At 50.4% G+C, this 25,164-nt stretch overlaps 1 long non-coding RNA gene across 1 annotated transcript in view; it reads right to left on the reverse strand.

The window, feature by feature from the left end:
* Window positions 1-737: 737 nt before the first annotated feature.
* LOC119967344 overlaps window positions 738-25,164 on the reverse strand; it is a 131,323-nt gene continuing 106,896 nt past the window's right edge. The window contains exon 4 of the long non-coding RNA XR_005460964.1: window positions 738-1,436. This is a non-coding gene — a long non-coding RNA (uncharacterized LOC119967344). The remainder of the gene's footprint in view (window positions 1,437-25,164) is intronic.

Raw genomic sequence — 25,164 nt, forward strand, 5'->3', positions numbered from 1 at the left:
CTGAGTAGGGTAAACTCGACCGCAACATGTGCTAGGCTCGGGCTGATCCAATTTAAGGTCGTTCACCGGGCCCATATGACGGTGGCTCGGATGAGCAAATTTTTCGGGATAGAGGACAAATGCGCTAGGTGCGCGGGAGGACCAGCGAACCATGTTCACATGTTTTGGGCATGCCCTGAGCTGAGGGGGTACTGGGAGGGATTTGCGGGGGTCATGTCCCAGGTACTAAAAACAAGGGTGGTGATGAGTCCAGGGGTGGCAATTTTTGGTGTTTCGGAAGACCCGGGCGTCCAGGGGGAGAAAGAGGCCGATGTGCTGGCCTTTGCTTCCCTGATAGCCCGGCGACGAATATTATTGGCGTGGAGGGACTCAAAGCCACCGAAGGCTTGCGGACATGTCGAGTTTCCTGGGGATGGAAAAAATTAAGTTCGCCTTGAGGGGATCTGTGCAGGGGTTCACCCGGAGGTGGCAACCATTTATTGACTTCTTTGCGGGAGAGTGAGCGTCAGCAGGGGGGTGGGGGGAGGGGGTAGATTAGAGTAGGAGGGAAAATATGGCGGGTAGTACCGGTGGGAGGGGAGCGGGCTTGTGCAATATGTTACGATGGAAGTATTGAAAGTACGTGGATGTTTGCACATTTTTGCCTTTTTTGCTTCCTTTCTGATGATGTCTGTAACTGTTTATAAAGCCAAAAACTACCTCAATAAAATTGTTTATTAAAAAAAAAATGCCTAATTCAGATCACACAGGCATTGATCAGCTTCTTCCAGACACAACTCCAAGATTGTTATGTATAGAGCACAGTGTGCATTCAATAATGATTGATAACAATGATACAATGGGAAGTGTTTCTCACCACGCTTTCTCTCGGAGTAATTTTGATGTTGAGTAACAGTGTAAAATTGGTGAATCAATGCAAATGTCTCTCCAGATGCTCAATCTATTGAAGTCAGTCATATTGCAAGTTGTGAAGAGACACAAACAATGATGCAAATTACCAAGGTGTATCCATCCGATGGGCCAAGAGGCAGACCAATCGCCTTAACCTCAGCAAATGTGACACAGTTGCTTCACAGCGCCAGGTTCCCAGATTCGATTCCCGGCTTGGGTCACTGTCTGTACAGAGTCAATTATTTCCATCACTCTGGAGATGATTGAGAGCAGGTAATTGGCTGGGTTGGATTTGTCCTGACATCTGTCGATGTGACATGCCTGGGCAATTTTCCACTTTATCAGGTTTCTGCTGTTCTGGGACAGCTTGGCTAGAAGTGTGACCATATCTGGAGCACAAGTCTTCAGTACCACAGCCGCTTGGCAACATTTGCTGTGTTCAGAGCTACAGCACCCAACACTCAGGCAAAAAGAATTGGAATGGATCTTTGACCAATGTGATTCAGTGCGAGGCCTTCAATTTTCCTTCAGAGTCTGTCCTGAATCTACCACAAAACAAACAGTCATTAAAAGGGAAGTTCGCCCCGACAGGGGGGTGAGTGATAGGGTGCTATCAGGGGTCTGGGTCGGGGAGGGGAAGATCTCGGACATCTATAAGATTATGCAGGAGGTGGAGGAGGTACCAGTAGAGGAGCTGAAAGATAAGTGGGAGTTAGAGCTGGGGGAACAGATAGAGGACGGGACATGGGCAGACGCCCTGGAGAGGGTCAACTCGTCGTCGTCATGTGCGAGACTAAGTCTCATTCAATTTAAGGTACTGCATAGAGCCCACATGACGGGGACAAGGATGAGTCGGTTTTTCGGGGGTGAAGACAGGTGTATTAGATGTTCGGGAAGCCCTGCGAATCATGCACATATGTTTTGGGCATGTCCGGCACTGGAGGAGTTCTGGAAGGGGGTGGCAGGGACGGTGTCGAGAGTGGTGGGGTCCAGGGTCAAGCCAGGATGGGGACTTGCGATCTTCGGGGTTGGGGTGGAACCGGGGGTACAGGAGGCGAGGGAGGCTGGAATATTAGCCTTTGCGTCCTTGGTGGCTCGGAGGAGGATCCTGATTCAGCGGAGGGACGAAAGGCCTCCGAGTGTTAACACCTGGTTAAACGACATGGCAAACTTCATCCAATTGGAAAGGATCAAATTCGCCCTGAGAGGGTCGGTGCAGGGGTTTTCCAGGCGATGGCAACCCTTCCTAGACCTCTTGGATCAGAGATAGAAACTGAGGCCGTGACAGCAGCAACCCGGGAGGGGAGGGGAGGGCGGGGAGGAGGGGGGGGGGGGGGGAGGGGGGACAAAGACGAAGGAAGTACGGTAGCGGTGGTGGCACGGGCAAGGCCTGCCCGAGGACGCTGCTAGAAATGATAAGTTGGTCTGACTGTCGGTTCGCCGGCGGGAGGGGTGGGGGGGGGGGGGGGGGTGGGGCGGACGCGCGAGTAGGGGGGGGGGGGGGGACTTTTTTTCTTTTTCTTGTTAAGTAGGGGGGTTTGACTTTGTTTTGTTATAATTTAAATGTAAATGTAGGGGGGGTTAAAATGTTTGTATTTTGAAAAATTCAATAAAAATTATTTTAAAAAAAAAGGGAAGTTCGAGTACACTAATCTTAACGCTGGACAGATAAGTGTTAACTGAGTTAGAAATTATTCCAGTACAGAATTACAGAGCTGTAGAAGAGTCATATGGACTTCAAACATTAACTCTGTTTCACTCTCCACAGATGCTGCCAGACCCGCTGAGTTTATCCAGCATTTTCTGTGTTTTATCTCACTGGCATACTGCCTGTCCACTTCTCAGAACAAGTAACAAGTGGGGAATGAATGGGAAGTGGAGGTCAGCCTTTGTAAATTAAGGTTGTATTCTTTTGGGGGGGGGGGGGGGGTGGCCTAGGGAGCTTTTTTAAAAATATCTTTATGAAGCCAGTTATATTAACATTAAACACGAACCATCACAGAGTAAGAACAGACAGAAGGGCAGCACAGTGGCACAGTGGTTAGCACTGCTGCCTCACAGCACCAAGGTCTCAGGTTTGATCAAGGCTCTGGGTCACTGTCCGTGTGGAGTTTACACATTCTCCCCGTGTTTGCATGGGTTTCGTCCCCACAATCCAAAGATGTTCAGGGTAGGTGGATTGGCTATGCTAAATTGCTCCTTAATTGTAAAAAATGAATTGAGCACTCTAAAGTTATATTAAAAAAAGAACAAATAGAAATCTCATACAGAATAAATAACCTGCGTCCTACACGAGCACGCTACTAACCGGTACTCCCATATCAAGGTGGCAGAGACGGCGCGGCAAGGCCCCCACGATGCGGAGCAGGTGCAGGCCGTAAAACAGTTCCAGGGCTTGAGTCTGGATGAGGGCGGCCATTTTGCGTGCTTTTCCCGGGCTCCTGCGCATGCGCGCAACGACCAAGGGACGGAGAGGCCAACAACGGAGCGACCTGACGTCGGCGCCATGACGTGCAACAACTGTGGCTCCGCCCATTTAGAGCGGCAATGTCCCGCAAAATCTCTACGCTATCTCCAGTGTGGCAAGCTTGGCCACTATGCAGCCCTGTGCAGATCTGCTTAACTGCCCAACATACAGCGATCCCAGCCGCAGCGCAGGAATGTCCAGTCAGTACAGCAACCCGTTACAGACTCCGACTCCGACATGGTTCCAGGTCCCGACACCGAGGGCCTCACATGCCCATGTAGCCGTAGTTGCAGGATTGCGCGAGGATACGGAGATGGGTTAAGAAGGACTGAAAAGGTTCATCCTTATCCTGAAGCCTCTGCTGGAACACGTAGCATTCAAAGCTCTCGTGGGCATCATCACCAAGCATACAATGCTTTCCGCCAAATAGGTGAAACAACTCCCAGTGATGAGCATTGATCCGGACGACTAGTGGTGCGCCACCCTTACGGTCAACAAGGCTCACATATGCTTCAGGCTGGACTTAGGAGCTTCAGAGAACCTCATTTCAAAGTCTGACCTTGATGCCATCCGCGACAAGCCGGGCATTCTTCCACCGGCCTGCCAGCTCCTCGACTACAATGGCAATGCCATTGCTGCCAGTGGCTCATGCCAGCTTGCGGTATCCCATCGTTCTTCAAAAGCAACCCTGCGTTTTGAAATTGTAGGAACCAACAGACATTCCGTGCTCGTTGCTCAGGCCTGCAAAATCTTGAATCTTGTGCAGTGGGTTCACACCATGTCGCCCTCTGAGGCAACGGCATCGCCAGATGTCAACTTCCAAATCCAATTAGATGACATCATAGCACAATACCACAGCGTCTTCGAAGGTATGGGCACACTCTCCTACCGATACAAGATACTACTGAAACCAAATGCCACACCTGTGGCTCATGCACGCGTCGGGTGCCGGCACCCCTTAAGGACCGCCTCAAGCAGCAACTGCAAGACCTCCAGGACCAGGGCAACATCTCTAAGGTCACGGAATCCATGGACTGGGTTAGTTCCATGGTTTGTGTCAAAAAACCGTCTGGGGAACTTCGCATTTGTATCGACCCCAAAGATTTGAACCATAACATCATGAGGGAACACTACCCTATACCTAAATGAGAAGAGTTCACCAGCGAAATGGCTCACGCCAAGTTTTTCACGAAGCTGGATGCCTCCAAGGGGTTTTGGCAAATACAGATGGACGCGTCCAGTCGAAAGCTGTGCACATTTAACACCCCGTTTGGTCGTTATTGTTTCAACCGGATGCCCTTTGGCAACATCTCCGCCTCGGAGTTGTTCCACCGAATAATGGAGCAAATGATGGAGGGAATCGAGGGGGTGCGAGTGTACGTCGATGATATCATTGTCTGGTCCACAACTCCCCAGGAGCACATCGATCGCCTCAAACGAGTGTTCCATAGGATCCACAAGCATGGCCTCCGACTCAACAGAGCCAAATGCTCATTCGGTCAAGCAGAAATAAAGTTCCTTGGCGACCATATTTCGCAGTTCGGTGTGCAGCCAGATGCAGACAAGGTGTCGGCGATCAATGCCATGAAGACCCCGGAGGACAAGAAGGCGGTCCTCCACTTCCGAGGGATGGTCAACTTCCTTGGGAAGTTTATCCCCAACCTTGCATTACACACCACAACTCTCCGCCATCTTGTTAAAAAAACTACCGACTTCCAGTGGCTCCCCGCTCATGAGCGAGAGTGGCGTGAGCTCAGGGCGAAACTCACCAAGGCCCTGGTACTGGCGTTTTTCGACCCTGCCAAGGAGACGAAGATCTCCACCGAAGCGAGCCAGGCTGGCATTGGGACGAATCCTCCTCCTGGGCCCCAGTCGCATATGTATCTAGAGCCATGACACCTACTGAGCAACAATATGCTCAGATTGAAAAAGAATGCCTGGGCCTCCTCACAGGGATTGACATATTCCATGATTACGTGTATGGACTCCCCAAATTCATGGTCAAGACGGACTACAGGCCATTGGTTCACATCATCCAAAAAGACCTCAATGATATGACGCCACGGCTACAATGTATCCTCCTCAAACTCCGCCGCTACGATTTTGACCTGGTCTACACCCCGGGCAAGGAGCTCATTGTGGCCGACGCACTCTCTAGATCCATCACCACGCCGTGCGAGCAGTCGGACCTTGTCTGTCAGATAGACGCTCATGTGAAGTTTTGTGCATCCAACTTTCCGGCCACTGATGAAAGGGTCGTGCAGATTCATCAGGAAACAGCCAGGGATCCTTTACTCCAGCGGGTCATGCGCCATCTCACGGATGGTTGGCAAAAGGGGCAGTGCCCACAGTTCTATAATGTAAAGGACGACCTGGCGGTAGTGGAGGGCATACTAATGAAACTGGACCGGATACTAATCCCACAGAGCATGCGAGAGCTGGTCCTCGGCCAAATCCACGAAGGTCACCTGGGGGTCGAAAAGTGTCGCCATCGAGCCCGAGAGGCAGTATATTGGCCAGGCATCAGCCAAGATATCGCCAACACGGTCCTCAATTGCCCAACGTGTCAAAGGTTCCAGCCGGCTCAGCCGAAAGACACTTTGCAGCCGCATGAACTGGTGTCCTCCCCATGGACCAAGGTTGGTATTGACCTCTTTCATGCAAAGGGCCGAGACTACGTCCTCCTCATGGACTATTTTTCTAACTAGCCCGAGGTGGTCAGACTGACTGATCTCACATCAGCAACAGTCATCAAGGCGTGCAAAGAGACCTTTGCCCGTCATGGCATTCCACTTACAGTCATGACTGATAATGGCCCGTGCTTCTTCAGTCAGGAGTGGACGGATTTTGTCCGGCAGTACAATTTTACGCACGTCACTTCAAGCCCCCACTACCCCCAGTCAAATGGGAAAGCTGAAAAGGGGGTCCACATTGTTAAAAGACTGTTGTGCAAAGCTGCTGACTCAGGTTCGGGTTTTAACCTGGCGCTGTTAGCCGACAGGCGACTCCTTTGTCCGCTGGCCTGTCACCAGCACAGCTGCTAATGAACCGCACACTACAGACGACGGAGCCGGCTATCCACATCCCAGACCTTGATCATTTTCCTGTCCTGCAAAGGATGCAACAGTCTCGGGCCCAATGCAAGTCGGCGTATGACGCCCACGCCACAGATCTCCCTGCTCTGGTCCCTGCTGACCGGGTTCATGTTCAGCTACCTGACGGTGGCTGGTCTGTCCTTGTTCTCAGGCACTTTGGCTCCTTTCTTCGGCGTAATAGGCAGGCACTGCGGCTACTTCTACGCTCGCCACCTGAACGTGATGTACTGCCTCGCCTGCCGGTTCCTGAGGACGCTCCCTTCTACGAGGCCACCGATCTGCCAGTTCTTTTACTGACCTCTATATTGGAGGCAGCTCCACCCGTTCCAGTGTAGGCGGCCCCTGACCCACCCTTGAGGCGGTCAACCAGAATTCGTCGCCCGCCACAGAGACTAAATTTATACACTGAATACTGCATTACCTTGTGATCCGTTTACACATCTGTACATATTGTTTCTTCCTAATTTGTTGTCTGCCCTCTATCTGCACTAGACACCTTCCCATGTAAATACGTTCACATACTTTGTATATAGTCAGGCTCCTACACACGTAAATACGCTCACATACTTTGGGCGGAATTCTCCGCTCCCCACGCGGCCTGGGAGAATCGCGGGAGGGCCTCCCGACATTTTTTACGTCCCCCCTGGTGCCCCCAGTGATTCTCCCCCCCTCTCGGAAAAATCGGCGCTCGCCGTTTTTGTACTGCCGGCGAAGGGCCATTCTCCGAGCCCGATAGGCCGAGCGGCCGACCCTTCACACCCGTTTCACCACGGCAGCAACCACACCTGGTCGCGGCATTCGTGTGACGGGCGCCAGATGCCCGTTTGGGGCATCTAGGGGCCCGATTTGGACGGGAGCACCGGGACTGTGCTCCGGAGGGGACAAGCCCGCGATCGGTGCCCACCAATCGTCGGGCCAGCGTTGAAAACGGACGCACTCTTTCCCCTCCGCCGCCCGGCAAGATTAAGCCGCCACGTCTTGCCGGGCGGCGGTGGAGAAAGACGGCAACGCGCATGTGCGGGGGTTCGTGCCGTCTGCGCGGTGATGTCTTCTGGCGGCCGAGGTCGCGGCCGAGAACGATGGGGGCCCACTATTAGCCCCCCGGGTGGGGGTGAATTAGGTGCAGGGAGCGGGCCCCGAGGCTGTCATGAACCTCGGCCGAGTTCACGACGGCCTCTGCGATTTTGGAGCTGGCGGAGAATTCCGCCTTTTGTATACAGTCAGGCTTCTACACACACAATCTCTATTTATTGACCTACACACATTTTTTTTAAACTAAAAAAAAAGGGGCAGATGTCATAATATACACACAAGTATATGATGGTGCACAGACTGGCAGTGATTGACACACAGGATGACCAATGAACACACAGAACACAGCAGCCAATCACCAGCCAGGACACGACCACTATAAAGCTGGAGGGCACTAGTTTTCCTGCTCTCTTGGGATGCAGCCTCTGAGACAGCCAGAGCCCGTGAGCAACAACTAGAACATACACCATGTGGTAGTAGGATAGTCTGGTCAGGTTAGCCTCAGGTCTCCAGTGAACTCAGCTTAGTGTCAACCCACAGTTAAAGTATGTATGATAGTTAAGAGTTCAATAAAATAGAGTTGCATTTTTTCAAATGTTGGAAGCCTGTCGCTCTCACTGCTACAGTAAACGCAGTCCTCGCAGACCCAGCTTACCCAACACATCAATGTTTCGAGTATGGATGACGCTTTGTCAAAGCTAATTTATCGACGTTTGCTGATGATACCAAGTTAGGTGGAAAGGTAACCCGTGGGGATGATACACAGAGGCTGCAAAGAGAGACAGACAGGTTAAGCGAGTGGGTAACAAGATGGCAGATGGAGTATACTGTAGGGAAATGTGAAGTTATTCACTTTGGTCGGAAGAAAAGAAAAGCAGAATATGTTTTAGAAAGTGATGTTCAAAAATACTTGGGTGCATTCATACAAGGAATACAGAAAGTTAGCATGCAGATGGAGCAAGCAATCAGGAAGACAAATGGCATGTTGGCCTTTATTGCGAGGGAACTGGAGTACAGGAATAAATAAGTCTTGCTCCAATTGTGCAGGGCTCAGGAACCATGAATGACCAGGGAAATTAAGAATCTTGTCAAAAAGAAAAAAGATGCACATGTGAGGTACAGGCAACTAAAAACTGATGAAGCACTTGAGGAATATAAGGAAAGTAGAAAGAGCTGAAGCAGGGAGTTAGGAGGACAAAAAGGTGTCCTGAAAGATCCTTGGCAAACAGGACTAAGAAGAATCCAAAGGCATTTTATACGTATATTAGGAACAAGAGGGTAGCTAGAGAAAGAGTTGGTCCACTCAAGGACAAAGGAGGGAAATTATGTGTAGAACCAAAGGAAGTAGGTGAGATCCTTAATGGGTATTTTGCATCGCTATTCACAAAGGAGAGGGACAGGTTGATTGGTGGTGTCTCAGAGGGATGTGTAAATACTTTAGAACCGGTTGTTATTATGAGGCAGGAACTGTTAGGTATGCTAAAAAGCATTAAGGTAAACAAATCCCAGTGCCAGATGACATCTATCCCAGATTACTGAGGGAGACAAGAGATTAAATCGCTGGCCCTCTAACAGAAATCTTTGTGTCCTCTTTGGCCGCAGGTGAGATCCCAGAGGTTTGGAGTATAACCAATGTTGTACCATTATTTAAAAAGGGTTGCAAGGATAATCTGGGTAATTATAGGCCAGTGAGCTTGACGTCAGTGATAGTGAAATTGTTGGAAAAGATTCTCAGAGATAGGATCCATGCAAATTTGGACATGGTCTTATCAGCACAGTAAGAAGTCTTACAGCACCAGGTTAAAGTCCAAAGGTTTGTTTCAAACACTAGCTTTCGGAGCACTGCTCCTTCCTCAGGTGAATGTTCCAGAAACATATATATCGACAAATTCAAAGATGCCAGACAATGCTTGGAATGCGAGCATTTGCAGGTAATCAAGTCTTTACAGATCCAGAGATAGGGGTAACCCTAGGTTAAAGAGGTGTGAATTGTCTCAAGCCAGGAGGGGGGATGTAATGCGACATGAATTCCAGGTCCCGGTTGAGGCCGCACTCATGTGTGCGGAACTTGGCTGTAAGTTTCTGCTCGGCAATTCTGCGTTGTTGCGTGTCCTGAAAGCCGCCTTGGAGAACGCTTGCTCGGAGATCAGAGGCTAAATGCCCTTGACTGCTGAAGTGTTCCCCGACTGGAAGGGAACATTCCTGCCTGGTGATTGTCGCACGATGCCCGTTCATTTGTTGTCGCAGCATCTGCATGGTCTGCCAATGTACCACGCTTCGGGACATCCTTTCCTGCAGCGTATGAGGTAGACTACATTGGTCGAGTCACACGAGTATGTACCTCGTACCTGGTGGGTGGTGTTCTCACGTGTAATGGTGGTATCCATGTCGATGATCTGGCATGTCTTGCAGAGATTGCCATGGCAGGCTCATGTGGTGTCGTGGTCGCTGTTCTGAAGGCTGGGTAGTTTGCTGCAGACAATGGTTTGTTTGAAGTTGCACGGTTGTTTGAAGGCAAGTAGTGGGGGTGTGGGGATGACCTTGGCAAGATGTTCATCTTCACGATGATGTGTTGAAGGCTGCGAAGAAGATGTCGTAGTTTCTCTGCTCCAGGAAAGTACTAGACGACGAAGGGTACTCTGTCGGTTGTGACCCGTGTTTGTCTTCTGAGGAGTCAATGCGGTTTTTTGCTGTGGCGTGTTGGAACTGTCAATCGATGAGTCGAGCGCCATATCCCGTTCGTACGAGGGCAACTTTCAGCGTCTGTAGATGTCTGTTACGCTCCTCCTCGTCTGAGCAGATCCTGTGTATACGGAGGGCTTGTCCATAGGGGATGGCTTCTTTAATGTGTTTAGGGTGGAAGCTGGAGAAGTGGAGCATCGTGAGGTTATCCGTGGGCTTGCGGTAAAGCGAAGTGCTGAGGTGACCGTCCTTGATGGAGACGAGTGTGTCCAAGAATGTAACTGATTTTGGAGAGTAGTCCATGGTGAGTCTGATGGTGGGATGGAACCTATTGATGTCATCGTGTAGTCATTTCAGTGATTCTTCGCCGTGGGTCCAAAGAAAAAAAATGTCATCGATGTATCTGGTGTATAACGTCGGTTGAAGGTCCTGTGCGGTGAGGAAGTCTTGTTCAAACTTGTGCATGTAGATGTTGGCATATTGAGGCGCGAATTTGGTCCCCGTGGCTGTTCCATGCATCTGGATAATGAACTTGTTGTCGAAGGTGAAGACGTTGTGATCCAGAATGAAACGGATGAGTTGCAGAATTGCGTCTTGAGATTGGCAGTTGTCGGTATTGAGTGGCATCTCCACATCATGGTCGTATGACTACAGACAGCATCATTTTGGACGAAGGAGGTCATGTCTCATTAATTTAATTGAGTATTTTGAGGTGACAAAAATTATTGACGAGGGAAGGGCTGTGGATGTTGTCTCCATGGACTTTAGTAAAACATTTGATAAGGTTCCTCATGACAGGCTGGTGCAAAAAATTAAATCACATGGGGTCAGGGGTGAACAAGCTGGATGGATTCAGAACTGGCTTGGCCATAGAAGACAGTGGAAGGTTATTTTTCCGAATGGAGGTCTGGAACTAGTGGTGTAACTGCAGGGGTCAGTACTAGGACCTCTGTTCTTTGTAACATATACAAATAACTTGGAAGAAAACGTAGCAGGTCTGATTCGCAAGTTTGCGGATGATACTAAAATTGCAGGAGTTGCGGATAGCGATGAAAATTGTCATAGAATACAACATTATATAGATAGGCTGTATAATTGGGCAGAGAAATGGCAGATGGAATTTAACCCGGACAAATGCGAGGTGACGCATTTTGGTGGATCCAATTCAGGTGGGAGCTATAAAATAAATGGTAGAACCATTAGGAGCATAGAGACACAGAGAGATCTGGGCATGCAGGTCCATAGATTCTTAAAAGTGGCAGCACAGGTGGAATTGGTGGTAAAGAAACATATGGCATGCTTGCCTTCATAGGATGGGGTACCGAGTATAAAAGCTCAAAAATTATGTTACACTTATATAGAACGTTGGTTAGACCACATTTGGAATACTGCGTCAAATTCTGGTCACCACACTGCCAGGCTTTGGAGAGAGTACAGAAAAGGTTTACCAGTATGTTGCCTGGGATGGAGAGTATTAGCTATGAGAAGAGGTTGAATGAACTGGGATTGTTCTCACTAGAGAGATGGAGGCTGAGGGGTGACCTGGTAGAAGTTTATAAAAGTATTAGGGGTATTGATAGGGTGAACAGTTAGAGGCTTTTTCCCAGGGTGGAATTGAAAATTACAAAGGGGCACAAGTTCAAGGTGAGTGGGGGGGGGGGGGGGGGGGGGGGGGGGGGGGGGTTCAGTGGAGACGTGCAGGGAAAGTTTTTCTTCTACACAGAGGGTGGTGGTGGCCTGGAATGCACTGCCAAGTGAGGTGGTTGAGGCAGATACATTAGCGACCTTTAAGACTTATCTGGATAGGCACATGAACATACGGGTATAGCAGGATACAGGCGATTGGTCTCGATAGGACATGTGATCGGCGCAGGCTTGGAGGGCTGAAGGGCCTGTGCTGTATTGTTCTTTGTTCTCGCTGCAGGACTTGACCCCCATGACAAAATTCAGCCAGCTCCTGTCAACCTTACTCAACCCCATTTTAAACTTGCTTCAGCACAACTTCAGGATGAACTCATCATTGTCCATATGCAGAAAGGACCAAAACGTTTGAGTCTATCCATAATTTAACATATCCTAAAGTAACATTTTTGATTAATTTTTCTTGATGTGCATTCAGAAAAATGTAAATTATAAAATGCTTTCATGCATAAAACATTAGACAGCAGTTTGAGGATTTCGAACAGAGAGCACTTCCATTGGCTACTAGAACAATAGAACAAAATAAGGGCCAACAATTTGCTAAATCCCCAAAACATACACAGGTGTCGCAATGTGTGATATAACCGTTGCCATTCAGAGTAATACCGGCAATGTGCAAACGGTGTTAGGTGTTCATTTTAATGATAGTGCTGTGCACTCAGCACTAAACATGTTGTTGTGTGGCTGCAGGCCCCTCAGCAGGGGGCCCAATATTGTAGTACCATCTAAAATTAGCTGCATTATTTAAAGCCAGACTGCATTTATTAACAGCAAGGCATATTCAGCTTGCAGCAGATACAAGCAGTAATTGGGGGAGAGTGTCTGGCTTATAATAGAGAAGATGACATGCAGCATGGGAGAGGGAGAGGATTTCTGATATTGCACTAAATTCTTTGGTGACTAGGAGGTCTTGATGTCCGTCAGACAGGTGTTTAGAACAGAATGTTAGTAGATAGACTAGCAGTTCAATGCAAACAGTGCTGCAAGAAGTTTAATGACTTCACACAAGTGGCCAGGTTCAGTGAATTTATCTTCAAATATCTCAATTCACCACACCCACTTCAATCACTTGCCAACAATCTCTACCAAACACTATTCACACCTCAAATTCACAGCTTAAACTCACCTTCACACACTTTGCAATGTGACAATGATGTGGAGATGCCAGCATTGGACTGGGGTGAGAACAGTAAGAAGTCTTACAACACCAGGTTAAAGTCCAACAGGTTTGTTTCAAACACTAGCTTTCGGAGCACTGCTCCTTCCTCAGGTGAATGAAGAGGTAGGTTCCAGAAACATATATATAGACAAATTCAAAGATGCCAGACAATGCTTAGAATGCGAGCATTTGCAGGTAATTAAATCTTTACAGATCCAAAGATAGGGGTAACCCCAGGTTAAAGAGGTGTGAATTGTCTCTAGCCAGGACAGTTGGTAGGATTTTGCAAGCCCAGGCCAGATGTTGGGGGATGAATATAATGCGACATGAATCCCAGATCCCGGTTGAAGCCGCACTCCTGTGTGCGGAACTTGGCTATAAGTTTCTGCTCGCCGATTCTGCCTTGTCGCGCGTCCTGAAGAATGCTTACCCGGAGATCAGAGGCTGAGTGCACTTGACTGCTGAAGTGTTCCCGACTGGAAGGGAACATTCCTGCCTGGTGATTGTCGTGCGATGCCCGTTCATTCGTTGACAAGCCTGAGGTCCACGTTTCACACCTTGCAAATATTGCTAGCTTTTCAACAATGACAGACACATCAGTCAAACACATCTAATTACACTCGCTGATACATTTCCCTCTCTCTTGCAGGACAAAGTTTGCATAGCCAGAGACAGCAGCAGCTATCTGGCAAGGGACTCAAGCGGCTGTACATCCTCAGTCTAGGATAGTTGCCATAATTAGATTGGCCGTAGCTGAGACCATGGCTAGAGCAGGGCTGAGACATAAAGGTGATGCCTGGTTCCAACTTAATACCCCTTCTCATATCCCACTTCGCCCTCATCCCACAATCTCTTCTGATTTACCAGCTGTAAATGGTGTCAGCATGCACTACTTTACTTTCCTCCTTTCCTCCTCTCATCGCAACCCAACTTCTCTTTTTGGATATCCAAGAACTGCCACCTGGACAAACAATGGTGGGAGATGTAAAAGTCAAAAGATGATGATTAAAAACCATTACACAATCGTACATTATAATCATCAGCTCCGATAATGCCACTGCACATAGTTTTGATGATGTGGAGATGCCGGCGTTGGACTGGGGTGAGCACAGTAAGAAGTCTTACAACACCAGGTTAAAGTCCAACAGGTTTGTTTCAAACACGAGCTTTCGGAGCACGGCTCCTTCTTCAGGTGAATGGAAAGGCTTGTTCCAGAAATGTTTATATAGACACAGTCAGAGATGCCCCGGAATGCGAGCACCTGCAGGCAATCAAATCATCAAAGATGCAGAGAGAGAGGTAACTCCAGGTTAAAGAGGTGTGAATTGTCCCAAGCCAGTTCAGTCGGTAGGCCTCTGCAAGTCCAGGCTTGTTGGTGGGGGCCGAATGTAATGCGACATGAATCCCAGATCCCGGTTGAGTCCGCATTCATGCGTGCGGAACTTAGCTATAAGTTTTTGCTCAGCAATTTTGCGTTGTCGCGTCTCCTGAAGGCCTCCTTGTAGAATGCTGACCCGGAGATCAGAGGCTGAATGTCCTTGACTGCTGAAGTGTTCCCCAACTGGAAGGGAACAGTCCTGCCTGTTGATAGTCGCACGATGCCCGTTTATTCGTTGTCGCAGTGTCTGCATGGTCTCGCCAATGTACCACGCTTCGGGACATCCTTTCCTGCAGCTTATGAGGTAGACTACATTGGTCGAGTCGCACGAGTATGCGCCGCGTACCTGGTGGGTGGTGTTTCCACGTGTAATGGTGGTGTCCATGTCGATGATCTGGCATGTCTTGCAGAGATTACCCTGGCAGGGTTTTGTGGTGTTGTGGTTGCTGTTCTGAAGGCTGGGTAATTTGCTGCAAACAATGGTTTGTTTGAGGTTGCGCGGTTGTTTGAAGGCCAGTAGTGGGGGTGTGGGGATGACCTTGGCAAGATGTCCATCCTCGCTGATGATGTGTTGGAGGCTGCGAAGAAGATGTCGTAGTTTCTCCGCCCCAGGAAAGTACTGGACGACGAAGGGTACTCTGTCAGTGGTGTCCCGTGTTTGTCTTCTGAGGAGGTCGGTGCGGTTTTTTGCTGTGGCGCGGTGGAACTGTCGATCAATGAGTCGAGCGCCATATCCCGTTCGTACGAGGGCATCTTTCAGCATCTGTAGGTGTCTGTTGCGCTCCTCCTTGTCTGAGCAGATCCTGTGTATACGGAGGGCTTGTCCATAGGGGATGGCTTCTTTAATGTGTTTCGGGTGAAAGCTGGAGAAGTGGAGCATCGTGAGATTATCTGTGGGCTTGCGGTAAAGCGAGGTGCTGAGGTGACCGTCCTTGATGGAGACGAGTGTGTCCAAGAATGGAACTGAATTTGGAGAATAGTCCATGGTGAGTTCGATGGTGGGATGGAACTTATTGATGTCATCGTGTAGTCGTTTCAGTGATGTCTCGCCGTGGGTCCAAAGGAAAAAAATGTCATCGATGTGAGCAAATGGGCCTCACGGTAGCATGGTGGTTAGCATCAATGCTTCACAGCTCCAGGGTCCCAGGTTCGATTCCCGGCTGGGTCACTGTCTGTGTGGAGTCTGCACGTCCTCTCCGTGTGTGCGTGGGTTTCCTCCGGGTGCTCCGGTTTCCTCCCACAGTCCAAAGATGTGCAGGTTAGGTGGATTGGCCATGCTAAATTGCCCGTAGTGTAAGGTTAATGGGGGGATTGTTGGGTTACGGGTATACGGGTTACATGGGTTTAAGTAGGGTGATCATTGCTCGGCACAACATTGAGGGCCGAAGGGCCTGTTCTGTGCTGTACTGTTCTATAGGTTCTATAGGATGTATCTGGTGTATAGCATCGGTTGAAAGTCCTGTGTGGTGAGGAAGTCCTGTTCAAACTTGTGCATGAAGATGTTGGCATATTGAGGTGCAAATTTGGTCCCCATGGCTGTTCCGTGCGTCTGGATGAAGAATTTGTTGTCTCTCGGGCCACATCGAGGGCATCTTGAAACCCATCGTACAAGGTACACCCAGCTTCTGTCGCGACACGACGGACTTCCTACAGAAACTCAGCACCCATGGACCAGTTGAACCAGGAACATTCCTCGTCACAATGGATGTCTCGGCACTCTACACCAGCATCCCCCATGACGACGGCATTGCTGCAACAGCCTCAGTCCTCAACACCGACAACTGCCAATCTCCAGACGCAATTCTGCAACTCATCCGTTTCATTCTAGACCACAACGTCTTCACCTTCGACAACAAATTCTTCATCCAGACGCACGGAACAGCCATGGGGACCAAATTTGCACCTCAATATGCCAACATCTTCATGCACAAGTTTGAACAGGACTTCCTCACCACACAGGACTTTCAACCGATGCTATACACCAGATACATCGATGACATTTTTTTCCTTTGGACCCACGGCGAGACATCACTGAAACGACTACACGATGACATCAATAAGTTCCATCCCACCATCGAACTCACCATGGACTATTCTCCAAATTCAGTTCCATTCTTGGACACACTCGTCTCCATCAAGGACGGTCACCTCAGCACCTCGCTTTACCGCAAGCCCACAGATAATCTCACGATGCTCCACTTCTCCAGCTTTCACCCGAAACACATTAAAGAAGCCATCCCCTATGGACAAGCCCTCCGTATACACAGGATCTGCTCAGACAAGGAGGAGCGCAACAGACACCTACAGATGCTGAAAGATGCCCTCGTACGAACGGGATATGGCGCTCGACTCATTGATCGACAGTTCCACCGCGCCACAGCAAAAAAACCGCACCGACCTCCTCAGAAGACAAACACGGGACACCACTGACAGAGTACCCTTCGTCGTCCAGTACTTTCCTGGGGCGGAGAAACTACGACATCTTCTTCGCAGCCTCCAACACATCATCAGCGAGGATGGACATCTTGCCAAGGTCATCCCCACACCCCCACTACTGGCCTTCAAACAACCGCGCAACCTCAAACAAACTATTGTTTGCAGCAAATTACCCAGCCTTCAGAACAGCAACCACAACACCACAAAACCCTGCCAGGGTAATCTCTGCAAGACATGCCAGATCATCGACATGGACACCACCATTACACGTGGAAACACCACCCACCAGGTACGCGGCGCATACTCGTGCGACTCGACCAATGTAGTCTACCTCATAAGCTGCAGGAAAGGATGTCCCGAAGCGTGGTACATTGGCGAGACCATGCAGACACTGCGACAACGAATAAACGGGCATCGTGCGACTATCAACAGGCAGGACTGTTCCCTTCCAGTTGGGGAACACTTCAGCAGTCAAGGACATTCAGCCTCTGATCTCCGGGTCAGCATTCTACAAGGAGGCCTTCAGGAGACGCGACAACGCAAAATTGCTGAGCAAAAACTTATAGCTAAGTTCCGCACGCATGAATGCGGACTCAACCGGGATCTGGGATTCATGTCGCATTACATTCGGCCCCCACCAACAAGCCTGGACTTGCAGAGGCCTACCGACTGAACTGGCTTGGGACAATTCACACCTCTTTAACCTGGAGTTACCTCTCTCTCTGCATCTTTGATGATTTGATTGCCTGCAGGTGCTCGCATTCCGGGGCATCTCTGACTGTGTCTATATAAACATTTCTGGAACAAGCCTTTCCATTCACCTGAAGAAGGAGCCGTGCTCCGAAAGCTCGTGTTTGAAACAAACCTGTTGGACTTTAACCTGGTGTTGTAAGACTTCTTACTATAGTTTTGATGGTAACATAGAGGTGGATTCTGCATGTCACTGTGCCCGATGCCAGAACACAGGGAAATGATACTGCAGGAGTTGGATCCCAAAGGACAAGGTCACACATGGGTTCTGCTGTGATGGTCTTTGCAACAGGTCTGTACAGAAAAAAGCTGAGCGACACAGAAATTTTGATCTGATGGTAGGCCTGTCACAAAACCTGTTGTCATTGTCAAGCAGCATGGAGGGTGCCATCTCCAATTTGGCACTGAGATTTTGAAGAGCTTGCAGTCCATCCTTTCCAGGGTGGAAATGGTGACCAACTTCATATTAACACTTGTGAGCCCAATTGTGAACCTCCCATCCCTCCCCCATGCTGAAGCACACTTGCAGCTAACGATGTCCTCTCTGTGTCTCAGCAGGAGAAGTTGTCCCATAACCGTCGGGGGAGGGCCCAGACTGGTGATGGTGTGCCAGTCATCAGAATCCTCACCTCCTTCGAGGAACAGGCCCTGGATGGATAGTCCCCCTCGGACTGATCTGTTCCCTGTAAGAACACTATTCATGATGCCTTATGCTGCTCTTTCTTATTTATTTGCTTTGTTTGGCCCCTTGTTCGACACTGTAACCAATCACTGTTTGTCGATGTACCATTTGTCAATATTCTCTGTTGATTATTCTTGTGTCTACTCTGTACGCACTGTGTACGTTCCTAGGCCTCAGAAAAATACTTTTCACTGTACTTCGGTACATGTGACAATAAATCAAATCAAATCAAATCAAATCAAAATGTTGCAGGGGTGGCCGAGGACAGAGGGGTCACTAATGTAGAGGTCGACGCACACTGCAACGTTGAGGATCCAGCAGGCCCCACACAGGTGGACTGTCACATGAGTTGTTATTGCCGGACTGAATGGCACATCCCTCCCACTGACCACATGTCCATTTCTCCGCAGGACCTGAAGCCGACAGCGCCTGCCCATCCTGGATGGCCCATTCTCCAGCCTCCCAGGAGAACACCTCGGAGGAGAGCTCTGGGAATGCCACCATAGATGTGTCACAGCTGTCACCCCACCCTCCCAACAGTGCAGAGACACTCACCTTGCTGGGCAACATTAGTGGTCAGACTTCTGGGGCATAGTCTAGTGAGCACCACAGTGCTGCTGATATACAGCTGGTGGAGGCAGGAATACCCAGGCGAGAAAGTAGTCGGAGGGCTGCTGGATCCCAGGACCCAGCTGGGTCCCACTCAGATCCTGAGCCTCTGGAACAGATGCAAACATTAGGGTATGGCCGTGACATTCAGAAAGGAAAGTCAGCAACACTCCAGAGGGTCCACAGCCCATTGGAGGTCCGAGAGGCAACAGGCACAGATGGTGCCAGTAATGCGTGGCAACATTGCTCGGGTGGCAACCACGGTGGAGAGCCTGGTGCAATACATCAGCAGGTGTATGGAGGTGTCCAAGGCGTGGTGCAGTCGGTGACAGCCATGGCTGAGGGCCTCAGTAGATTGTCCGATTTGCTGGGTCCTTTGCCCCATCTCCCAGGCATCGGGGTCATGCCCCCCACTCCCACACCTCCCCCCCCCACCACCCCGGGAAAAACTCAACAAACAGGCAGGGGTCAGACCATGGCATAGATTGAGGAGCACCAGTGCTCAGCTCTCAATGGGTTATCATCATCCCCCTGTCCTTGACAGTGACCCCACTGCCAGTGCCAACATAGTCCCAGCACCCTGAAGTGATGTACCACTGGGACGGTGGGAAATGGTAGGGGGGCGCGCTAACATTGACAGACCAGGCCCGGTCCCATGTGGAACATGGGTGTGAGGGCCTCCCTGGCCCTCTTGTCTTGCTGGACCCTCGCCACTGCTGCCTGTCCTGCAGCCTCCGGCTAGCCCTCTGGTCCCTCCCTGGGATCATCCTCCAGCCCCTGCTGGTCCGCTGCCTCCGCGCCATCCTCATCTTCCCCCTTGCAGGTGGCCACATGTTCCTCATCTTCCACCTGCAGCACGTTGCCCCGCAGCTGTGCCTGGTTGTGGAGGACACAGCAGACCACCACAAAGCGGACGTCCCTCCGGCGCACCACTGGAGCAGTCAAGGTATTGGAGCTGCATTTTGAGCAGACCGCCGGGTGGCCACATGGGCCTCGTAGTGTCAGGTCTCCTCATCTGTCTCCGGCCTCCGTACAGGCATCATTAGCCTGGTCCTCAGTTGGTATACTGTATCCCCCAAGACCAATCCGCCAGCCTAGGTTGATCCTCAAAGAGGCCAGGGATGCGTTTGACCACCTCAGGATTGAGCTGTCGTTCACACTCCCTGGGAAGCATACACACACACATACATGATCCTACGGTGGTGAACGTATATGAGCTGGATGTTCAGGGAGTTGAACCTCCTTCTGTTGAGGTAGGGTACTCCCAGATGGCCCAATGACCGCAAAGTGACATGCATGCAGTCTATCAGCCCTGGACCTGGGGAATCCCGGTGATGGCGGACAATCCTGCTTTCCGGGCATCTTGTTGGACTTGGTCCCTGTCAAAATTTATATCATTTTCTGACCAGATCTGCCAGTTGCACCTGTGGGCCGTAGCCAGAGTGATGCCACAAAGGTCCCCGCTCGAGCCCCAGAAGGATCCTGAGGCGTAAAGGTTCAGGAATGTGGTGACTTTTACAGTCATGGTGAGTGGATGTCCCTCCTCCATGTCGTGTCAAGTCCCCGAGGACATGGCACAGGTGCCACACCATCTGTTTGTTGAGGCAGAGCCTCCTGCGGCACACGCTGTCCGTCATTTACTTGAAAAACCAGTGACGCTTGTACACCCTGGGTTGTCGTGGGCCTCCCCCTCTGGGTCTCACCCTGGCCTGCTGGGCCGCTGGATCCTCAGGGTGTGGGGCAGCGCCCTGCACATGGGCCGTCACCTCGAGTCTCTGTCAACGCTGCTGCTGCTCCCGCCGTCTCCGGCACCTGGCTGCGTAGCCTGCCAGCAACACCACTAGGACAAGTTCCACGGGGTCCAAAATATCGGCCATACCGTTCAATATCTGGAAGGCAATGGGAGAGGGTGTGACTAACAAACAACGATGTCTTCCACCCCAGGACCCTTGATTCCCCCATTGACCCCCTCCCCCACAGTCAGAAAACCCTGCCCAGGCACACCCGGCCGGAGAGGGGGCCCTGCTCATCAGACCCCAGACGCTGTATCCCTGACACCCGCACATAACGTTACCTGAACCGGGCGCTGGTCCCCTTCCCATTGCACTCACCCACCCTCTGGCTGTGGACATGTCCCCGGGGTTGGGGCCCATCCCCTGGGTGTTTGGATGTTAGCTGCTGCATGTGTGGTGTTGCCTCCCACAGGGTCCAGGCATCGCAGGCTGATTGTGCTGCTGGGCAATAACTCCCACATGCTACATGGCATGCCCACCAATGGGAATTCAATTGGGTTGCGTGAAGTGCTCACTTAACTATGATTACCAATTCCCTATTAGCAATAACCTCCAGCCCCACAGCCAGATGCCTCCGCAGTCAGTGGGGGTCATGGGTGGTCATTGGGAAAGACACACAGGGATTTGGGTAGACCCCGGAATGGATACACACGATCCAGGGATTGGCATGGTGGAGCACCCCCTACCCACCCTCCGATGGCAGACCACCCAAATCGAGGATGGACCGCTCCTCGGTTACTTCCCCACCCTCCTCCGAAGACAGGGGCAGCAAGCCCAGTGCCCTTGGGCTTATTGCCTGTGAGCAAAGGTGGCTACTCACCTCCTCGGCGCTCCACAGCAGTCCGTCCACCAGCTTCACTCTAAAGGAGTACTAATCTGCGCCACCGTGACCACCTGTTGGGGAGGTCCCTGGATCACGGGAGGCCGTTGGATATGGTGTGACTCTCGTTAATTGTATGAAAATAGGGCTTAAGTGGTTATTGGTTTCTCACCACGCTACAGCGGTATCCCAATTTCACCTATGGGAGCGGGACGGTTGCATCGCAAACGGTTTGGCGCCCGGCATGGTACTCATTGTTTGCCTCTCCCGCTATTCACCGGGCTCATTTCGTCCCCGTTCGAGTGCAACAAGGTCACTGAATGACATCAATAAGATTCTTAGGGGGTTAAACAGGGTAGGACGTTCCCATTCATGGGAGTGTAGGATCAATGGGCATAGTCACAGAATAAGGGAGTTCTCATTTAAAACGGATTTGAGGAAGAATTTCTTCTCTCAAAGAATGGTGAATCTTTTGGGAATATTTTACCCTAGGAAGCTGTGGAGACCCAGTCCTTGAACATTTTCAGTTCTGAGATCGATAGGTTTTTATTCAGAAGGGAAATTAAGGGTTATGGAGAGAAGGCAGGAAAGTGGACTCAGTGAGTATTAGATCCGCCATGAGCTTATTAAATCATAGAATTTACAGAAGGAGACCATTTGGCCCATCGAGTCTGCATCGGCCCTTGGAAAGAGCACCCTACTTAAGCCCACACCTCCACCCCATCCCCGTAACCAGTAACCCCACCTAACCTTTTTGGACACCTTAAGGGGCAATTTAGCATGGCCAATCCACCTAACCCGCACATCTTTGGACTGTGGGAAGAAACCGGAGCACCCGGAGGAAACTCACGCAGACACGGGGAGAACGTGCAGACTCCGCACAGGTGGTAACCCAAGTCGGGAGTCGGACCTGGGACCCTGGAGCTGCGAAGCAACAGTGCTAACCACTGTACTACCGTACGCACGCTCGAAGGGCTGAATCGCCTACTCCTGTTCCGATTTCTTCAAGTCTTAAGGAGAGTGTAAAACAGGGACTAGCAAATTGGCAGCTCTTTTTAAATACATTATAAAATAGAAATATAAATGGGGAGAGATTCATTGTCGCACTGTCACATTGCGCACCGTCACACAAAGTGAGAATTGAGGTTGTCGCTGTGCAGTTTTTAGTGTCAGGCAGCTCTGAAGCCAAAACACCTAACAATAAAATGATACATCAAGTGGTTTAACCGGTTTGTTGCGGAGTTCATCCGCTCTTTGCTCGCATTTGAAGCAAATTGTGGTTTCATCCTCCCAGTAGTAACTCTAATATCTGGACAACAGGCTGCTATGGTTACCTGGCAGCTAAGGTCTGTTTAACTCTGTTCCTAAAGATCATTGGCAGAACATCTATTGTTGTAACTTTTAAATTACTACTTGCTTCATTGCTGGGCATGAATGATTTCAAAGCAGGATGTGGGAAATATTTGTGGCACAGATAGAAAAAACGTTTACAAGCTGGCCTGAAAGTTGACAAAAACAAATAGAGATGATCAAAATGGAAGCAATCAACAGGAGACAAAACCCCTTCTTGTACAGAGTGTTTTTGTCATCAATGTACAATCTTTGTTTAAATAAATTTAGAGTACACAATTCATTTTTTCCAATTAAGGGGCAATTTTGCATCGTCAATCCACCTAGCCTGCACATCTTTGGGTTGTGGGGGCAAAACCCACGCAAACACGGGGAGAATGTGCAAACATGGACAGTGACCCAGAACCGGGGTCAAACCTGGGACCTCGGCGCCGTGAGGCTGCAGTGCTAACCACTGCGCCACCATGCTGCCCACTCAATATACAATCTTGTTATAGACAATTGATCATGCAGCAGCAGGAGAAGAACCCAAACAGCTTTACTTGAACATTTTACTTGAGTTCAGCGAAAGTATTGATGTCCTATGTGCTATTAAGTGTGACTCTGGGGTCTTGACTGAGACAGAGTGAAGGAAGGGATCTTGGGCAGGATTCTCCTGTACCCAGCTGGGGGGGGCTGTCCTGGCGCATGAGTGGTTTGCGCCCCGCCGGCCAGCGTGGAAGGCCTTTGGCACCACACAAGCCAGGGCCGAAGGGACTCCGCCAGCCGGCGCAAATCCGCGCATGCGCGGGAGCGTCAGCAGCTGCTGACGTCACCCCCACACATGCGCGGAGGGGGGTTCACCTACGCGTCGGCCATCGTGGAATCGTGGAGGCTGACACGGCCGACACGTAGGAAAAGAGTGCCCCCACGGCACAGGGCCACCCGTGGATCAGAGGGCCCCGATCACGGGCCAGGCCACCGTGGGGACACCCCCCAGGGCAAGATCGCCCCCCCGCCCCCCCCCCCCCCCCCCAGGACTCCGGAGCCCGCCCACGCCGCCAGGTCCCACCGGTAAGGGACCTAGTCTGATCTACGCTGGCGGGACTGGCTAAGACCCAGCGGGACATCGGCCCACCGGGGTCCGGAGAATCGCCTGGAGTGCCGCTGCGAGCAGACGCCGACCGGCGCAGAGCGAATCCCGCCCCCGCCGAATCTCCAGTGCTGGAGAATTCGACGGGCGGGATTCACACTGCCCCCCCCCCAACGATTCTCCGACCCGGCGGGGGTCGAAGAATCCCGCCCCTTGTATCAATTCACCCTGGCCACACACTCGAAAATGCCACCATCATTATCAACAACACACCCCTCTATTCAGTACAGCAGTTTTGCTACCTTTGGAGTATCCTTTCTGTGATAACCCTCATGAGAATCATGGGGGATCACTAATTGATCTCCCGGTGGGGCTTGTAGAGTACGAGACCCACCCAGCACTTTAAATGCTGCTCCCAGACCTGTGTGAGGTGTTCCGATAGTCCCAGACTGGGACATTTGTGAGGTACACATGGTAGTGGCTTGTTAAAATAAACCTGTTTTGCCTTCTTCTTTGTGTCTCCTGGATTACTACACTCTCCAATAGGCGACACAATGACACAGTGGTTAGGACTGCTGCCTCACAGCGACGGGGACCTGTGCTCGATTCTGACCTCGGATGACTGTGTGGAGTTTGTACATTCTCCCCGTGACTGCATGGGTTTCTTCTTGGTGTTCTAGTTTATTCTCATAGTCCAAAGATGTGGATTGCTAAATTGCCCCTCATGCCCAAAGGTTAGGTGGGGTTATGGAGATAGGGCAGGGGATTGGGCCAGGGTAGAGTGCTCTTTCAGAGGGTCAGTGCAGGCTCGATGGGCCAAATGGCCTCCTGTATTGTAGGGATTCTATGATATTTCTAACACTATGCTAAATGGCCATTAACACCCATCTGGAAAAAACAAGCTCAGTGTTTTTTCAGGCTCAATAACAGACTTCAGAAAGAGCACGGAGTTTGTTTCAGAACAAAGATCAAAGTCTACCAGGCAGTGGTTCTTACATCACTTCTTTATAGGTGTGAGATTTGGACAACTTACTGGCATCACATAAAGCAGTTAGAAGCATTCTATCTTCACTGAAGGATGTTGCGTGTAGTGGTATTGTCACTGGTCTTGTAAGCCAGAGACTCAGGTTAATGCTCTGAGGACCGGGTTCAAATCCTGCCACGGGATTTGAATTCAATAAAAATCTGGAATTGGAAGTCTAATGATGACCATAAAACCATGTTTGATTGTTGTACAACGCATCTGG

Source organism: Scyliorhinus canicula, chromosome 6 (assembly GCF_902713615.1).
Source record: "Scyliorhinus canicula chromosome 6, sScyCan1.1, whole genome shotgun sequence".
In the NCBI taxonomy this organism is placed as follows: domain Eukaryota; kingdom Metazoa; phylum Chordata; class Chondrichthyes; order Carcharhiniformes; family Scyliorhinidae; genus Scyliorhinus; species Scyliorhinus canicula.